A 19,843-nucleotide genomic window follows, 5' to 3' on the forward strand; every position below is an offset into this window, starting at 1 on the left:
ATACATATCAATGTAATAACAAAACATAAAAAATGATAAAGCAAAACTATGGCAGTACATGTTTTTATAACCATATCTAATTGAAATAACCCATAATGTCCTCTAATAAAATTATCTTGCATGGGAACACTAATTCTAATGGCTATTCTGTAATAAGAAATTGTCTTTTTAGAAAAGCTTTATTATTTTTTAAAATGCAACTAAGGAGGCTTTCCTCCCCAGTTTCTAAAACTTGTCTATGAAAGACATTTCCTTTGAAGGAAGATTTCTAGTTGAGGAACTGTCATTTGGCTCCAACGTTACTACTATAACTTCGACAATAACAACAAAATGTGAAGTAAGACATTTGCAAAATAACTTATTTTTCTCCTAAATGGGAAAAAAAGGACTTTAATGACTTAAATAGGAGAATGTAGTTCTACAATTTTCCCATTTAATTATCTGCAAATTATCAAGAAAGAAAACAGGTTGATAGTGTCAAACCCCAATAAATTACAGAGTCTGTTCTAAGAAAGAGACGAACAAAATTAGGGTGCGTGTGTCCACGGTTTAATTTCTCTCAACATGGCTTGACATGCATTACATGGGAGTTCAGTCCAAAACTGGGCCCCTCTGAGAAAGCCAGTTCAGAACTGGCTTGATTTGGGATTTGGGAGTACAGGGTTGTATGCCCTTGGAAGAGTAGATGTTCCCAAGGGATGACAATCAATCCTTATTGGTCCACAATACACTGGGAGATGGGCTATATTAAAATGAGGTCTTGAGTACATAACTTAGTCACTTAATCTTGGTCAACAGGGGCTGATATCACCCACTATCTGGACAGAGGAAATACTGCCCCCAGTCTTGACCTATCTAGGCAGAAGAATCTGTTTCTACCCAGACCTGAGCAGATTAAATCAATTCAGGCCTGGGTTGGAGTTTGAGGAGGATAGGGTTCTTATCAGTAATGTCCTTGTGAAGAGCTTTTCAGAAGGGGGCTAGCTGGGGTGGGGAAACTCTGAAAATCATTTTTCACAATAGAATACTTACAAACAAAAGCAATCCTTATGATTTCCATGCTAAGCATTTTATTCAAGTCTTGGATTTGTTAACTTGGCAGATAACTGGCCCTTAATAAATGTTTATTAACTGAGTGAATGGCATGGGGGTCACAATCAAATGTTTCACTCAAAGGTGGTTTCATTGTTCAAAAGACACTTTTATGGATAAATTAACATATTTATGAGTTTATCTTGTTATAGTTTGAAATAGTGGTTTCCTATACTCAGTTCCTCAATTGTGGACACCTGGTTTTATTCAACTTCTTATTCCTCTTAGAAACTATTTGAATGCCTAGAAGAGGTAGGAGTAGCCTGGGGCTGTTTAAACAAAAGCCTGCAGAGGGTGTGTGGTTTAATGAATAAAAGAGCCTCTGAATTAGAAAGTCCTCATGCAAAGTTCAGATTCTGCCTCTGATAAATACAGGCTTTATAAGCCTAAACAAATTATCTACTCTCTGTGCACCAGAGATCTCTTAAAGACTATTAATTGCAGAAGTTACCTATTTTTATTTGTAGAGAGAGATTCTTCACCAGAAGTTCACTAGATCATTATACAGGTCAAACGGAGGGAAAAAAAGAGGGTAAATAAATGACCGGTACTGGTTGACAGTTAAATGTGACTTCTCTACTTTTTTAAGATCAGATCAAATCAAATCAAAGCTTAAAAATATTATGTAGTATGACCTCTAAATCACAATTTTTTTATTTTGCTTTTCTCTGTTTAATACAAACATAACAGTAGGGCTGTTTAAGGAAATGTGAGCTTAATTGACGATAATAATTTTGTTAATTAGATTTTCCCACTATGTTTCTACATAACAGATTCTATGGTGTAACTCCACTAAATGCCTTGATGAGGTGGTAGTTACTTTAGAATTTCAAGCATATGAGATTTTTGTAGCTCCTTATAATGGGTAAGTACAGAAAATGAAGTCATATCATATATGTGTAAATGTGTGTGTGTGCATGTGTGTGTTTTATATACACCCATTTTTAAAACTTTGTAAATGTCCATGATTTATGGCAAAATGTAGATTTTTTTGTATTTTTTCTCTTTAGATATTTGTTTATTGGTTTAACAGATGATGTTTACCGTACACATCTACCCCAGGAGGAATCAGTTGGAAGGCAAAACCTGGTCACTGAGGCAATCATAAAGAGAGGATCTATTAAAGTATTCTTTGTGGATACAAAACTTCAGCGACTCTTTTATGTGCTTGAGTCATCTAAAATGCTATACTCTGTTTTTTTCGGTGGTTCAGGGCTATACCAAGACCATCCACTAAAAAAGTTCCCATGACTATCCAGGCTGCTGTCCATGGCCGTGGAGTACTGACAGTGAGCACAGTTCAACTTGTATTCACGAAGAAAGACACAAGGAAAAGTCGACTTTTATTGAAGTTGTTGTGAATTCCTGTAGTGAGATTCTGGGAATTTATGACAATCTCTTTTTATGGGATTTATCTAACCAGCCAATACCTATACCAATTTTTGCACCTCTAGAGTTCCAGGTGTATCTGGGGGTCAGTTCAGGAGTGATTACCCGGAAAAAGCCTCCTCTTGGATCAGGAATGGGTAGGTTTTTAAGACATTCACATTGCATAGATGATAATGTTCTACAAAATTTTATTTTTTCCAAAGAGTTTAAAATTAGCTGCTACCAAGTTAATGAGGCAAATGTCAGATGACAGCTTGACAATTTCATTTGGGTGGAAGGGAAGTAGATGATTAAAGCTATATGCACAAGAAGATTTATAGTATTTTAAAATGTTGGAGTAGTTACTCTAGTTTTGCTTACATTAGGATTGTAAGCAAGGGAGATAGCATGGTATAATACAGCACTGAACTTAGAATAAGGCTGGGCTTGAGTTCAAATCCTTCCAGACAAGCACTTAACTACTCTGAGCCTCTGTTTCCTCTTCAATAAAAGTTGGATTACAATGCCTATAATATTTACCCAATTAGATTGTTGTAAGACTCAAATCCTGCAATAATGTATAAATGTCAGATCCTGTTATTACTATTATAAGACATCTGCTGCAGTAGAACATCTTTAATAATGTGATTAAAGTTTTATTGTCAAGGAGACATTCCCAAGATTGATTATTTCAATTACACTGTATGATCTATTGAAACAGAACCAAAAATACCAGTTCAATTTAGTTAATTTATTATAGCTGCATGAGGTCATACAGATGTTCACCTCTCTCTATCTCTCTTTCTCTTCCTCCCTCCCTCCCTCTTGCCTCCCTCTCCTCTCTCTCCTCTCTTTTCCTTTCTATCATCTATCTCCATTTTCTTTAACTTATAATAGGAAATAAGTTTATCTATAAGAAGTCAAACAAACTATTTGGTAAATCTAGATGGTAAGTAAAATAGTTATGTACTTAGATCTATTACATACATCTTGTTGTTGAGTAGTTTCAAGTCATGTTTGATTCTTTGTAACTACATTTGGGGTTTTCTCGGCAAAGATACTGGAATGGTTTTCCATGTCCTTCTCCAGCTCATTTTGCAGATGAGGAAACTGAGGCAAACAGGTTTAAGTGACTTCTTCAGGGTTATGCACCTAATAAGTGTCTGAGAATAGATTTAAACTCAGGAAGATAAGCCTTCCCACCAATATTAAATCATGCATAGACTACTGCAAATTCCAATCCTTCTTGAAATGGCTCTGAAAATAGTATTCATAATTTTGGTTTCTAGTTCCATTTCATTCTCCTTTACAGACCTACTCTTAAAGTGACAGTATTGGCATTGGGTACATGATATAAAAATAATTTTAGGTGGTACATTTTGGGATGAATCTTAGAAGAGTAGGTATGGTGAAAGATTTACCTACAGACTATAAGATCATCTAAGTTATCTTGACAAAGTGAATGATACATATGTGGTATAGAGAAATTTGTACATATTTTTGAAGGGGTCAAATTCTGCCCAAAGCAGTAACAATGAAGGAATGACAATTATTAATTAACTGACATTATATGGATATTTTTCAGATCTCAGACTCAGAATCAGTTCTCCTGATTTTCATTCCAGTATGCACTTTTTCTACTACATCATTTAGATGGATATATGACTACAAGATCATAGATTTAGAGCTATGATCTAGAGCAAGATGTCATCTTATTATTTGGTTCTATACTGCCCTTTTATGGGAATGATGTTTTATTTTTGGTTGGTTCTAGGACAAGATATTATATCAAGAGGTTTATTAATTAATATTACAAATAGGAAATTAATAGGATCACAGTGTTTTAGGTTTCAAAGGTATTTTAATGATAATCTAGTCTAGCTGCTTCATTTTAGATATGAGAGACCTAAGGTTCAGGTTGATGAAATAACTTGGATAGCATCACATATGAGGTAATAAAGAACCAGGATTTTACCCCAGGTCTTTTGCCTTCCAGTTTAATGCTCTTCCATTATAACAAACTGCCTATGTGACATACACAAGAAACAAAGCAATGAAAATTATACTAAAAATTATACTAAATTTTACTAAAGTCTTAAAGCCACATCTACCCTTTGACTGCCTAGCTCTTGTCAGGCAGAAAAAAGACAGGAAAATCAGTGTGAACTTAGGCAAGGATGTCTTCATATTTGTGTGTGTCTATGTGTTATGAATTCAGTTAAATCCATTTTAGAAGTTTCTAGAGAAAGACAGGGTCTTGTATGACTCAATGTTTTCAGCTGGTTTCTACTTAGTCTGAAAATGAACTCATTTCTATATATGAGGAAAACATATCGTCATGCTTTAGAAGTTGCTTAAATTAAATATGCCATTGAAATATGACATTTTCCAGGGAAAGCATATTTTATAGAAACATAGATACATCATAAGAGTGGACCAGGGAAACTCTTATCTCCATTGCATTAAAGAACATGGAATTCCATTAGATGTTGTAAAAGTGATAATTACAGAAAGTAGAATTCAATCTTTTCTTGGATATTTCAGGTTGGATTAATGGTAGCATAGGTTAATCAGTCATATGGCCCAATATGCCTGCCCAATTTGCTATGATCCTAACAAGTGGACAATGAATTGTCATATTGGAGTTTTCCAGATGCAGCCTGTCTGCATTGCATAGCTATATCAAATCAAAATTATTTTCTATACCAAAGTAAATTGGCAAAAGCCTTATAGTTTAAATTATTATTTTGGGGGGTTTTGAGAGTAAATGATCTAACATGATGAATTCCTACTTTGTCCTTAAAGATTCATAGAGGTTACAGTTTGTTTCAAGATTTTTTTTGTTTGTTTATTTTAAGGAATTATTGGAGTATTAAAGAAATTAAAGTTATTTTTGAAAAGAGCTATGTATGAGTCCAAAGAAAATAAATGCAAATATATTTAATGTTAAAGGGAGCTACATGGTGCCATGGAAAGAGTGCTGGATTTAAGAGTCAAAGAGAGGCCTGAGTTCAAATTCTGTCTTAAATTCTAACTAGCTTCGTAACCCTAGGCAAGTGACTTAATCTTTTTCACTTTTTTTAAAATCTATAGAATTAGGGGAGGAGCTTCAAGTCTTTTAAGGTCTCTTCTAGCTCTAAATCTATGGTTTTGTAGTCATATGTCCATCTACATGACATAGTGGAAAAAGTGAGAATCAGGAGAACTGATTCTGAGTCTGACATCTGAAAACTATCCATAAAATGAATTCTAGTCTTGGATAAGTCAGTAGATCTGTGTGGCCTTGTAAACAGCATTTAATCTCTCTTAGACTTAGTTCCTTACCTGTAAAATGAGAGGAGTGGTATAGATAATACTGAAAGTCTTTTTTAGCTACATCTAAGGTTCTAAGAAAATCCTAACACAGTGAATCAATGTGTGTTTCAATAAACTTTTGAAATTGGAATTTTAAACACAAAATATTTTAATAATAATGTCATCAGCAATAAAATATATCCTTCTATCTATTTGCATGTCATTAAGCACATACTATATAAGATCTGTCCTCTCTGTCACTGTCTGTCATCATACTTTATCATTCTTATTTCTCAAAGCTTAATCTCAATCATCTTGTATAAAATTAACCTTCAGAGTGTGTCAGAAATATAGAGGAAAGTCTTGAAATTTGGGCATTATGCTCAGAGACTTTGGTAATTTTGGGACATGTCATAAAATATCATTCTCATAAAAGGGGCAGTATAGAACCAAATAATAAAGATGACATCTTGCTTTTGCCTTCCCTTTAACTTGAATGTTAGATAGAAGGAAGAGATTTCAATAAAAGGTTTAGGTTTGTTTGGTAGCTAAAGAATGCTAAGAAAGCATTCCACATGCAAGGCCATGTCTGAGGCAGATTGGGGGGGAGTAGGAGAATATAGACATATTCTTTAGGGGATCAGTAAATTTATCTTGTGTTTTGGGCTTTGTTGTTGATTTGCTCCATCAATTCAGCCAAGACATTTCAGTTTTAGGCCTCTCAGTTTTCTTATCTATTACATGTGGACAACAAAGGATGCAACCTGCCTACTACATAGGGAAGGTATATGGATAAATGATAATGAATATGAAATGCTTTGATCTCTTAAGAGCAGATTTTTATATAAATTCAAGAAATCTTTTTTCCCCCGAAGGATTATGTTTTCTTCAAATTCAAATCAAAGGTAGGCATGGCTAGACAGTTTTGTATATAAGACTGGGGATTTAAGTAACTGCAACTCAATATAAGACAAAAGTTTGAAATAGTTATAGAAATATGAATATAGGTTTCCGCTACATGGAGAGGCATAGTATCTAAAAGGAAACATAAGCCTTTTGTACTCTGCCCTGGTCAGGCTTTAAGTACAATATTGTGTTCAGTTCTGGGTACCAAAGTTTAGGATAAATATTGAGAAGATGGAGATCATCGAGAAAAAGACAGTCATGGACTCGATGTCATGACAAATGAGGAACAGTTGGAAGATCTGAGAATTATTGATCTAGATATCAAATGAGATAACAATTGTAAAGCACATGGTGTAGTGCCTCACACATAATAAGTGCCTTATGAATGTTAGTTATGATTGTTCTTATCGCTAGAGAAGAAAAGATTTAGAGAAGAGACGATGGCTGGCTTCCAATATTTTAAGGGTTGGTAGAGGTGGTTAGATAACCTTAAACCTAATCCTTAGCTCTAAAGACAAAACAAAAATGCGATGGGTTGCTTCAGAAACTAGTGATTTCATATACCCTACCACCACTACCACTACCACAATAGAGGTCTTTAGCAAAGGTTGGAAGGATGAACAACAACAACAATATTAGATGACCACTTTTAGGGGAAGTTGCATTATGGTTTCTTATATAGGTGTGGCGGCTGTGATCTCTTCCAATTGTGTGATTTTGTGATTAATTCTATGAAATTGAAACTGTCCTACCACTTATGAGGCCGTAGACATTGTTCCAGTCAGGACCAAGTGATGTGATACAATGTAAACCTTTATGAATTTTTTTTAAAAGACAAAAAAAAAAAGATAAACAATCCTACCATTTCATCATAGGCATTTTTAAATGTATCTGTTCATGCAGAATATATTTAACAACCCTCTGTATCTTTTTCTTGCAGGCCCTAATGCTTGGCAGAACTGGAAGTATGAAATAAAAGTCACATTTGGTGAAGATAATATAGTTTATAAAGAAATTTCAACAACAGTGTACCATGTTGAGAATTTGAATAGTTCACCGACTTATACATTTCAAGTCCGAGCAGTTTCTCAAGTAGGCAAGGGACCATGGTCAGGTATATTTCAAGGAAGCACACTTAAGTCAGGTAATATTTGATATATGCCCTGTACATGCTCTAGACATACGTAAATTTCCATTTGTGTGTGTTTAGATTGCAAAGAAATGTCTTCTCCTACTCTGGCCTTACAAGATCCTGCCATGGTACCCTAATCCAAATGACTGGGTTATTAATATTTCTTTATCATAATGTTTAGTTTTTGTAGTATGTTCCTAAGAAACAATGGGGTGTCATGGAAAGTACACTTGTCAAAAGATCTAGATTCAGATACCATTTCTAATACTTGTTAGCATTAGGATTCTGAATATGTTATTTCATCTTTTGTAGTCTCAGTTTGGGGCAGCTACGTGGCTAAGTGGTTAGAGTACCAGACCTGGAGTCAGGAAGACTCATCTTTATGAGTCCAGATCTGGCCTCACTAGCTGTGTAGCCATGCACAAGTCAGGTAACTCTTTTTGCCTCAGTTCTTCATGTGTAAAATGAGGAAAAGAAAATGGAGAACTCCAGTGTCTCTTCCAACAAAACCCCAAATAGGGTTATAAAGACTCACACATAACTGAATAACAAAAGCCTAGTTTCCTCATCCGTAAAATAGGAATGATTGTAGCCTCTCAGAGTTCCTCACAGATTCATCCAATTTAACTGTTGGAAGGGACCTTATTGGCCATTTAATCCAAATCCTACTTAAAAACAATCCTTATTATAACATACCAGGTAAGTAATGATAGAACCTCTGGTGAAAGACCTCCAAAGAGGAAAAATCCCATCACCTTTCATTCCACTTTTGGATAGCTCTAATTGTTAGAAAGTTTTTTCACGCGTAGAGGATAAAATCTACCTTTTTTCTGCTTCTGTTATTGTTCCTTCTTTTGCCTTCTGCGGCCCACGAGTAGTCCAATTTTTCTTCTATATGACAACTATCAAGTCACTTTCCTTCTTTCCCCCTCACGTGTTCTCTTCTCCAGGCAGGACATGGCAAAGTCCTTAAGCTGATCCCATATGACACAGACTTAAGTCCCATCACTATCCTCTTTTATGTACTTTCCAGTTAATTAATGACATTTTAAAATGGCATTGCCTGAAACTAAACACTATACTTTGGATGAAGCTTGATAAGTTTGGGGTACATTGGTACTATTACCCTTCCTATTCCTGAAAGCTGTTTTTCTCAATGCATCCCAATATCACATTAGCCCTTCTTTCTGCCATATTATGCTGCTGATTTGTATTGAGCTTCAAGTCCATTAAAACCCTAAGATCTTTTTTCTCAGTACAACTCCTGTCTATCCATGCCTTACTTACTTTGTAATGGTGAAGTTCATTTTTTATACCAAGTGTAAGAGTTTCCACTTGTCCTCATTGAATTTCATCTTATCAGATTCAGCTTGTCAAGATTTTTTTTATATATTGATATACCATGCAGTGCAACAGATATCCCTCCCAGCTTTGTGTCACTTACAAATTTGATGAACATGCCATCTATGCCTTTACCTAAATCTTTGATTAAAAAAAAATGTTACATAGCATAGGGCCAAACAGAGATAATTTCTATTAGGGACTTCTTGCCATTTTAACTCTGAACTATTAACAACTTCTGGTCATTCAAATAGTTTTGAATCCATCTATTTTATTACTTAGTTCACATCTCTCTCTTCTCCAAAATTACAATATATTTTATCAGAACTTTTACTAAAATATGAATAAACTGAATCCATAGCATTCTTTAGCTTAATAATCATTTCCAAAAAACAACAATCAAAAAAAAAGAGTCTCTGCAAAAACTTGTTCTTAATAGATATTCACCAAAAATCTCCTTAATGATTCATTCCAGAATTTTCCCAGGACTTAAAGCAAGTTTAATGACTTACAGTTTACAGACTTGTCTTTCTTCCCTTTTTTGGAGACTCAGACAATATCCAACCTTCTATCTTGTGGTAGTTCTCCCATTTTCTTTTATCTCTTAAAAAATGGCTCTGTAATCATATCTGCCAGCTTTTTTAGTACCTAAAGATGAAGTTTATCTGGGCCAGGAGACTTGAATTCATCACAGTCAGCTAGAAGCTCTCTTACTATCTTTTGTCTACATTATCAACTCTGTTGGTAATTTGTGTTCTGTTGTTTCTATTACAAAGACCATTTGCTTTAGAAGAAACAACAGAAGTATAATATAGCTAATATTTACATAGGGCTTTAAACCTATTATCTTATGTTGTCATCATAATACTCCTGAGATGTAGGTGCTATTATCTCCCACATTTTAAAGATGAAAAAACTGAATCTGGGAGAAGCTAAGTGCCTTTCCCAGGGTCACATAAACAGTTATCTATCTGAGGCAGAATTGAAACTCAAGTCTTCCTGATTCCAAGTCTAGTACTATATCCTCAATACCACCTAGCTGTGAAGACTATATGGAATTAATTTATGTGAATTTATTTTGCAACCTGCAAAATCCTATATAAATACAGCCACAGTGTCCCAAATAAGAATCTAGAGATACCAGAAGAGAAATGTGGAACCTAGGGAAATTTTGTATGTCCTTATAACGTTTTTGTATATCTGTGAACATAGGTCTCTGATCAGTGGACTATGTGTGGAAACACACAGGGACAGACTTCCCTCCTTTGTGTTGCTATTTTTGGAAAGAAAGAGGGATGGATTTAGGTATAATTTTAAACCTTATTTCCTTTTTCAGTAAAATCTGAAGGAACCACCTCATTCTTTCCTGCCACTACCCCTGTGCTTGTAGGAGAGTGAGGCAATAAAAGAGATTCAAATTGAGGAAATACAAAGAAATTCTCCTCAGTATTCTGTTTTGTTAAGAGTTCTGTTACAACATGACTGAAGCTCTCATTATCCATTACATATTTTTTACTACTATGCATGTACATTCTTTTTTGCCAATTTTTAAAAACATTTTTATTTAAAGTTTTGGGTTCCAAATTCTTTCTCTCCCACCCCTCCCCATCCCTAATATGGTAAGCAATCAGATATAGGTTATATATGTGCAATTATGTAAAACGTTTCCATAATAGTTCTTTTGTACAAGAAGACTCGAATAAAAGGGGAAAAAATGAAGGAAAGTAAAAATAACAAGCTTCAATCAGTGTCAATCAAAATCAGTTCTTTCTCTGGAGGCAGATAGTATACTTCATCATTAGTTATTTAGGATTTTCTTGGATCATTGTATTGCTGAGAATAACTAAGTCATTCATAGTTCTTCACTGAACAGTATTGCTATTACTATATACAATGTTCTCATGGTTCTGTTCACTTCATTATGAATCAGTTTATGTAAATCTTTCCAGATTTTTCTGAAATCATTCTGCTTGTCATTTCTTATAGCACAGTAATATTCCATTACAATCATACACCACAGTTCTTTAGCCATTCCCCAATTGATATTTTTTTGTGTGTAAATAGATCCTTTCCCCTTTCTTTGGTGTCTTTGGGATATAGACATAGTAATGGTATTGCCAGGTCAAAAAGTATGCACAGTTTTATAGCCCTTTGGGCATAATTTCAAATTACTTTCCAGAATAGTTGGATCAGTTCACAACTCTACCACTCTGATAGGTGTGAGGTGGTACCTCAGAGCTGTTTTAATTTGGATTTTTCTGATCAATACTGATTTAGAGCATTTTTATGTGAATATAGACAGCTTTGATTTCTTTGTCTGAAAACTGCCTGTTCATATCCTTCGACCATTTATCAACTGGGGAATAACTTGTATTTTTACAAATTTGACTCAGTGTATATATATTTGAGAAGTGAGGCTTTTCTCAGAGATTATTGTTGCGAATCTTCCCCTCCTCCACCCAGTTTTCTGCTTTCCTTATAATTTTGGTTGCATTGGTTTTATTTGTACAAAAACTTATTTTAATTTCATATAATCAAAATTATCTATTTTATATTTTGTAATGTTCTTTCTCTCTTCTTCAATCCTAAATTCTTCAAATAATTCTGACAGATAATATTCCATGCTCTCTTAATTTGCTTGTGGTATCACCTTTTTTGTGTAAATCATGTACCCATCTTGACCTTATCTTGGTACACAGTGAGAGATGTTGGTCTATACCTAATTTCCACCATACTGTTTTACAGTTTTCCCATCAGTTTTTGCCAAATAATGATTTTTTGTTCCAAAAGCTTGGATCTTTGGATCTACATACACTAGATTACTATCATCTTCTAGCTTCTCCTCATTACAGATAATGCTTGCTAGTGGTTTTAGATAAATAATACTCATAATTTTAAGGTAAGCTCCATTTATTCCTTTTCCTTTGCTCTCTAGTGTTTTTAATAGGAATAGGAGCTGTATTTAGTCAAAGGCTTTTTCTGCATCTATTGAGATAATCGTATGATTTCTGTTAGTTTTGTTATTGATATGGTCAATTATGCTGATAGTTTTCCTAATGTTGAACCAGCCCTTCATTGCTGGTATGAATTCTACCTGGTCATAGTGTATGGTTCTTGTGATGTATTGTGTAATGTCTTTGCTAGTATTTTCTTTAAATTTTTTGCTTTATTATTGATTAGAAAAATTGGTCTATAATTTTTTTTCTCTGTTTGCACTTTCCTGGTTTGGGTATCAAAACTGTATTTATGTCATGAAAGAAATTGGGTAAGAGTCTTTTTTAATTTTTTTTCCAAATTATATAGTATTGAGATTAATTCTTCTTTAAATATTTGGTAGAATTTTCTTATGAATCCCTATGGTCCTGGCAATTTTTCTTAGGAAGTTCATTGATGGCTTATTCAATTTCTTTTTCTAAGATTGGGTTATTTAAGTATTTTGTTTTTCCTTGATCTGGGTAATTTATATTTTTGTAGATATTCATCCATTTCATTTAAATTGTCAAATTTATATGCATACAATTGGGCAAAATAGCTCCTAAAATTGTCTTAATTTCCTCTTCATTGTTAGTGAATTCATCCCTTTCATTTTTGATATTAGTAATTTTTTTACTTTCCTTTTTAAAAGCAAATTAATCAACGGTTTATTTTACTTTATTTTATCAAATAAGCAGCTTCTAGTTTTATTTATTAATTCAATGGTTTTCTTTTGATATTATTAATCTCTCCTTTGACTTTCAGGATTTCCAATTTGGCATTTAATTGGGGATTTTTAATTTGTTCTGCCCAATTCATTGATCTGATTTTTTCTATTTTATTGACGTAAGCAATTAGACATATACATTTTCCCCTAAGTACAGCTTTGACCCATAAATTTTGATATGCTGTCTTATTGTTGTCATTTTCTTTAATGGAATTATGTATTATTTCTATGATTTGTTCTTTGACCCACAATTTTTTTAGGGTTAGATGATTTAATTTTTAATTAATTTTTTTCTCTCTTTTTATTGTCTATCATTAAAAGCATTTTTATTGCACTATGATCTGAAAGGGATGTATTTACTATTTCTGCTCTTCTGCATTCAGTTGTGAGGTTTTTCTGTCCTAATACATGGTCAATTTTCGTGCAGGTGCCATGTACTGCTCAGAAAAAGTTATGTACCTTTCTATCCCCATTCACTTTTCTCCAGAGATAATCATATCTAACTTTTCCAGAATTTTATTCACCTCTTTAACTTCTCTTCTGCTCATTTTTTGTTAGATTTTTCTACTTCTAAGAGGGGAAAGTATAGGTCCCCCATTAGTACAGTTTTATTATCTATTTCCTCCTGTAACTGATTCAAATTCTCTTTCAAAAATTTAGATGCTGTAACATTTGGTGCATATATATTTAGTACTGATATAACTTCATCATACATAGTACCTTTCAGCAAGAGAATTTCCTTATTTATCTCTTTTAATTAGATCAATTTTTTTTGCTTTTGCTCTATTTAAGACCTGATTGCTATCATCGCTTTCTTTGCTTCAGCTGAAATATAATAGATTCTGTCCCAGCCTATTCACCCTGTATTTATCTCTCTGTTTCAAATGTATTTCTTGCAAACAACATATTGTAGGATTCTTGTTTTTAATCTATTCTGCTATCTACTTCCACTTTATTGGTGAATTCATCCCATTCACATTTATAATTATGATAATTGTGTACATCCCTCCATGCTATTTTTTGCTTGCTTATCTCTCTCTCTCTCTCTCTCTCTCTCTCTCTCTCTCTCTCTCTCTCTCTCTCCCCTACTCTCTCTTACCCCCCACCCTTTCCCTCCTTACAAGTGTTTTACTTCTATCACTACCTTCCCCAATATAGCACCCTTTATTCAGTCCCCTCTACACCTTCTATTATCCCCATCCCTTTTTATTTCTTTGCAGGGTACGATAGATTTCTATATCCAACTGAGTATGTATGTTATTCCCTCTTTGAGCCAGTTTTGATGAGAGTAAGGTTTAAGCTTTGCCCGCCAACTTCCCCCCCAACCCCACTTTCCCTCCATTATATTAGCTCTTTCATGCCTTTTTCACGTGGAATAGTTTATCCCATTTAATCTTCTCCCTCTTTCTTCTTTCAATGCAATTTTCTTTCCCACCCCTTTATTTTGTTTTTTGGGGTTATCATCCTATCAAAGTCACCTTATATCCATACCCTCTGTCTATATATACTTCTAATTGCTCATACGGTAATAAAATTAGAAGAAGTTACAATTATTATCTTGCCGTATAAAAATATAAACACTTTAATCTTATTGAATTTCTTATATTTTCTCTTCCTTGTTTCTTTTTTACCTTTTTTATGTTTCCTTTGAGTCTTAAATTGGATATAAAATGTTTTATTCAGTTCTGGTCTTTCAATTTAAATGAAATGCCTCAAAGTCCTCTGTTTTGTTAAATATTCATTTTTCCCCCTGAAAGATTGTATTCAGTTTTGCCGGGTAGGTGATTCTTGTTTGTAATTCTAAGTCCTTTGCCTTCTGGTATATCATATTTATAAAGAACCTCTGGTTCTTTAATGTGGAAGCTACCAAATTCTAGGTAATCCTGACTGTAGCTCCATGATATTTGAATTGTTTCTTTTTGACTGCTTGCAATTCTTTCTTCTTGATCTGTGAGCTATGGAATCTGGCTATGATGTACCTAGCAGTTTTTATTTTGGGATCTCTTTCAGGCAACGATCAGTGGAGTCTTTCAATTTCCATTTTGCCCTTTGGTTCTAACATATCAGGGCAGTTTTCTTTGACGAATTTTGAAAGATGTTGTTCATATTTGTTTGGTTGTTTCGTTTTTGTTTTTATCATGGCTCTCAAGTAGTCCAATGATTCTTATTTTATTTCTCCTGGATCTATTTTCTAGGTCTGTTGTTTTTTCTAATAAAAAAATTCACATTTTCTTCTACTTTTTTTTACTTCTTTATTTTGTTTTATTGTATCTTGATGTCTCATAGAGTCATTAGTTTCTACTTGTTCAGTTCAATTTTTAAGAATTATTTTTTTCAGTGAGCTTTTATACTTTTTTTTTCTATTTGTCCAATTCTATTTTTTAGGGAGTTATTTCCTTGGTAAATTTTTGTACATCTTTTCCCCATTAGCATTGATTTCCTCCATTACTGTTATTCCTCAGTTTTTCTTCTACTTCTCTAATTTCTTTTTAAAAAATTCTTTTAAAGCTCTTTTAGGAATTCTTTTTGGTCCTGAGACCTAATTACAGTTTTCTTTGAGGCTTCACATGTAGCCATTTTGACATTATTGTTCTCCTCTAAGTTTATACCTTAATCCTCCCAGTTGCCATAGTAACTTTTATAGCAAACCTTTTTTTTTTTTGCTTATTTTTCTGCCTTTTTTGGTGATTTTTTTTTTAATGTAAGAATTCAGATCTAGTCCTGCATTGGCCCAGGCTTCTTTGCTGGGTGGGGCTCTGCGTCTTACTGCTCTCTTTCACTGGGCTTCAGGGTTTAGCTGCTTATTTTCTCTGAAGGGTGGCTTTCCCTTCTGGCTTGTACTGGGGAGTGAGACCTCCCTGTTGGCCTCCCTAAACCTGGCCTGGTATAGCTGCTAACCTGCTGCAGGGGTGAATCCTTGCTGCTGGGTTGCTGTGGTAACAGAGCCTTTCTGGTGGCTGGCCCTGGAGGAGAGATCTTGTTGCTGGTCTGTCCCAGGGGTGGGCCCTGCTGCTGAGTTGTTATGGAAACAGGGTCTCTCTGCTGGCAGGCCCCAGGGGCAGGGGTCTCACTGTTGACTAGCACCTAGGTGGGATCACATGACTTGTCAGCAATGGGGTCAGGGCCTAGCTGATGGCTTGTGCTGGGATTGGGGTCACTGCCATGGGGCCTAGCTGAGCTGCCCAGACTGCTCACTTGCCTAGGGCTTTGCCGGTTTGCAGAAGGGTGGGGCCTAGCTGGTGAATTGCCCCAGGCTTGGAGCCTTGCTATAGGCCCCCTGCTGTGAGACTGACTGTTCCTTCTGCTCTTGGACCTTACTCCCCTCCCAACCCAGGGAGGCCAATCTTCCCTGCTGGGCTAGTAAGCTGCTTCCCTTCTCCTAGAATAATTCTGAGGCAGATTTTCTAATTATTTGAAGGGAAATTGGAGAGGGCTTCAGTGAATTCCTTCCTAACTCTGTTATCTTGGCACCAGAAGTCCCATATATGTATATTCTTAAAGATCGAAGTGTAGATGGGCTTGTTTGAAACACGGAAGGTTCATTTGGCTAAATGTAAGCAAAGTACTAAGAGTTGTGGACCTATGTACTTCATAGCTTGGCTCCTCCTTATATGTTTCTAGTCTTCTTACAACTAATACCCCTCTGTCCCATCCTCCCATCCCACATACATATAAACTCTGAAATCTAGTGACACTGGCAACCTTGATGTTTCCTCAAGACATTCTAACTCTTGGCTCCAGACATTTTCACTGGCTGGATGTCTCCTATGCCTGGAATACTCTCCTTCATCTCAGTCTCTTGGCTTCCTACTGTCACTATGAAGCCATTCCCAAGCCCCATACGTTCTATTACTTTCCTCCTGGTGATATTCCTGATTTATCCCAAACATTCAGTTCTACTTTGACTCAGCCAAAAAATTACTACACTATGCATAAAAGCCATAGGCATTATGTGAAAAATGGTGTAGGAACACAAGACTCAAAAGCCTCATTAGTGACACATTTAAAAAAAGAAAAGATATGAACAGTTTTATACATGTTAAATGGGTTAAGTAATCTATAAATATCATAATAAATAGTAGCAGTGGCAGTGGCAGTGGCAGTGGCAGCGGCAGCCATGTGGGGCCACTGCTTGGGCCTATGCCCATGTTCCCATGGGTTGGGGAATAGGGGTGGGGTGGGAATTACAAGGTGACTAAAACTCCAGGGCTGGGACTAGGTCATGTTGGAAAATGAGGAAGTTGTAGGAGTGGATCAGCCCTCATCAACCCACTGCTTCTCCTGCAACTGAAGACAAACAATAAATAAGGGACTTTACCTTAAGATCTGAAATTTACTTGTAGAAGAGGACATCAGAAGTATTGCAGCTCCTGAGTTATTGTGAAGTGGTGCAGTTTTCTATGTTCTCTCCTTGTTTCTTTCAGAAGAAATTGAATGTGAACAAACACAAAAGTTATGTTATGCTAAAATGGTTCACTAATGGACTAATAGAGTTGGAACACATTAATGTTTTCAAAACAAGAGCTAACTGCATATATGTACATATATACACACAGATATATGTATATGTGTGTATATGTGTATGTATATGTGTGTGTGTATATATTTGCATGTTTTCTCCCCATTAGTCTATGAACTCTTGGAGAGCAAGTAATTGTTTTTTGAATTTCTTTATGTACTGGGTGTTTAGTATAGTGCCTAGTGAATAGTACATTTTTAATAAATGTTTATTGACTGATGAATATTTAAGTACTTTTATAATTTCTAATTATTGATTTACTTTATATCATACATATCATCTTATAATACTGTAGTATTTAAATTACTGGAGAAGGAAATGGCAAAGCACTCCAGTATCTTTGCCAAGAAAACTCCCCAAAAGGGGGTCACAATGAGTTGTACAAGACTGAAAATGACGACAAGTATTTAATTCTGTCAGAACATTGCTTAGCCATTATTTGTATGGTGTTTTTGTACCATTGACCCAAGGAATTGACAAATTATGTCAGTATGCTTTAGTTTCATATTATATTACAATCAGAAGTGAAATTAATTTATAATGACATTTTTCATACATTACGTATATACATATTATATATATATCTTTATATATATATAATATATATACTTATATATATATATATATATATATATATATATATATATATATTTACATTGAATGTTTTCCTTTATAAAATTAAGATAATGTTAAAGGAAATATCACCAAGGAAATAATATGTGTAAGTATGTACATGTTTTCCTATTAAAAGACAGAGTAATTACAAAAGAACAGTTAATCATTTTCAATATTATTTCAGACAGTTTTAAATCCTAAATCTTTATATACATATAAACTTATATACACAGAAGTGTAAATATGTATATATTTACATGCATATGTACATAACTATAGAATATGCTTATATGGAAGCTTTCATTTATATCATTATCCAGATATATAACAAATAATTTCTGTAGTATGCTTAGAGAGTTCACTAGGCATTTAAATATTTCAGTTATAAAATGCCTACCAGCAGTTTTCTAATTTGAAGGATCGCTTCTTTTTTTTGCTTTGGGAAGTACAAAAATTAATAATATGTAATCTTTATGCAGTTGAATGTGATTATGCTTGTTTTAATAGGTGTGCTTTATAAACTAATAAGATAAGACTGATTATATAGAAATATTGGTAAATATCTAGATATTTCAAGACCTAACAAATTTGCCTCTGGTAAATTTTAATTTTATAACTTTCCCTTTAATGAACACTGAATTTACTTATAATGGCCATCTACCATAATTCTAGAATAATTGTAATTATCCCACATCTGTTATAAAAGCTTCATCCCTATAAAGGCAGTTATATGTACCCACAGTCTAATATTTTCCCAGATATCAGAAGACATCACTCAGTCTAGAGGTGTCAAGACATATAGCCCTCAAAACTCCTTAGTACAGTTTGAATCAGATTAAAATGTAATTGGGAAATGTTTAATAACATAAATTAAAATGTGCAAAATACAGATAATGTCAATTTGTAGTTTCTAAGTCAATATATGGCCCATTGGAATGTTTCTATTTGAGTATGACACCACTGCATATTGTGTGTGTGTGTGTGTGTGCAAGTGTATGTTGAAAGGGTGTTATCCCTAACCCTACTTGCCTTATGTGTTCAGTTTGGACTGGAATGGACTAGAAAGCCATTTCAATGTTAAAGAAAGTTAGGGGCTGTTTAAAAAACTTGGGCTTTTACTACAACCTTCTCTGTCTTTCTTGGAGCTTTTATGTACTTAAAAATTAAAATAATTAGAACGTAGAGGTTCCCAAGGATTCATCATAAATTGTATCTTTGTATTTATTCTTGAAAAAATATATATTAAATTTTAAAATAAATTTATTGACATATTGTGTTTTCAAAAGTGATATACATCCCAACAAATACCTTATAAAGCCTTTTCCAAAGAACACTCTCAGGGAAAACAGTTTGATTATTGATTCTAAACAGAATGAAGGGGTATCTCTGACTTAGAGTAGGTATTTAATAAATGCTTTTTGATAGGTTGGTTGTTTGATTGATTAATGTCTCTATACTTTAACTTTGGCAGTAAGATGCTAACATTAATCTTTGAATATTTTAAAAGTCTTTCATCAAGTGTATTCTTTCACAAGATAGTTAACATAAAGAGTAGGACCTGAGCTAGAATCTGCATTCAAAATTCATATTATTTTGGTAGCCCTAGGGGTCCAAAGATCTCAAAGTTGCCATGATTGTAGTCCAGAGAAATTTCCTACAATTCAGAGGCAAAGACCACGCTCATTCACTGAATGCCTTAGGGACCACTTCCAGGACCCATACTAGTTTATAGCATTCCTTGGTAGTTGCTGTAATGCCTAATACTTTCATACAGTAGTCATTTTTTTAAATTGTTTTCCTTTATTTTGAATTTTTTTTTCAGCAAACTGATGCATAGAGGCTCTGCCCTCATATTTAAAAAAAAAACAAGCTGAGA

The sequence above is a fragment of the Phascolarctos cinereus genome, unplaced genomic scaffold (genome assembly GCF_003287225.1).
Source record: "Phascolarctos cinereus isolate Bilbo 61053 unplaced genomic scaffold, phaCin_HiC Scaffold_7;HRSCAF=346, whole genome shotgun sequence".
In the NCBI taxonomy this organism is placed as follows: Eukaryota; Metazoa; Chordata; class Mammalia; order Diprotodontia; family Phascolarctidae; genus Phascolarctos; species Phascolarctos cinereus.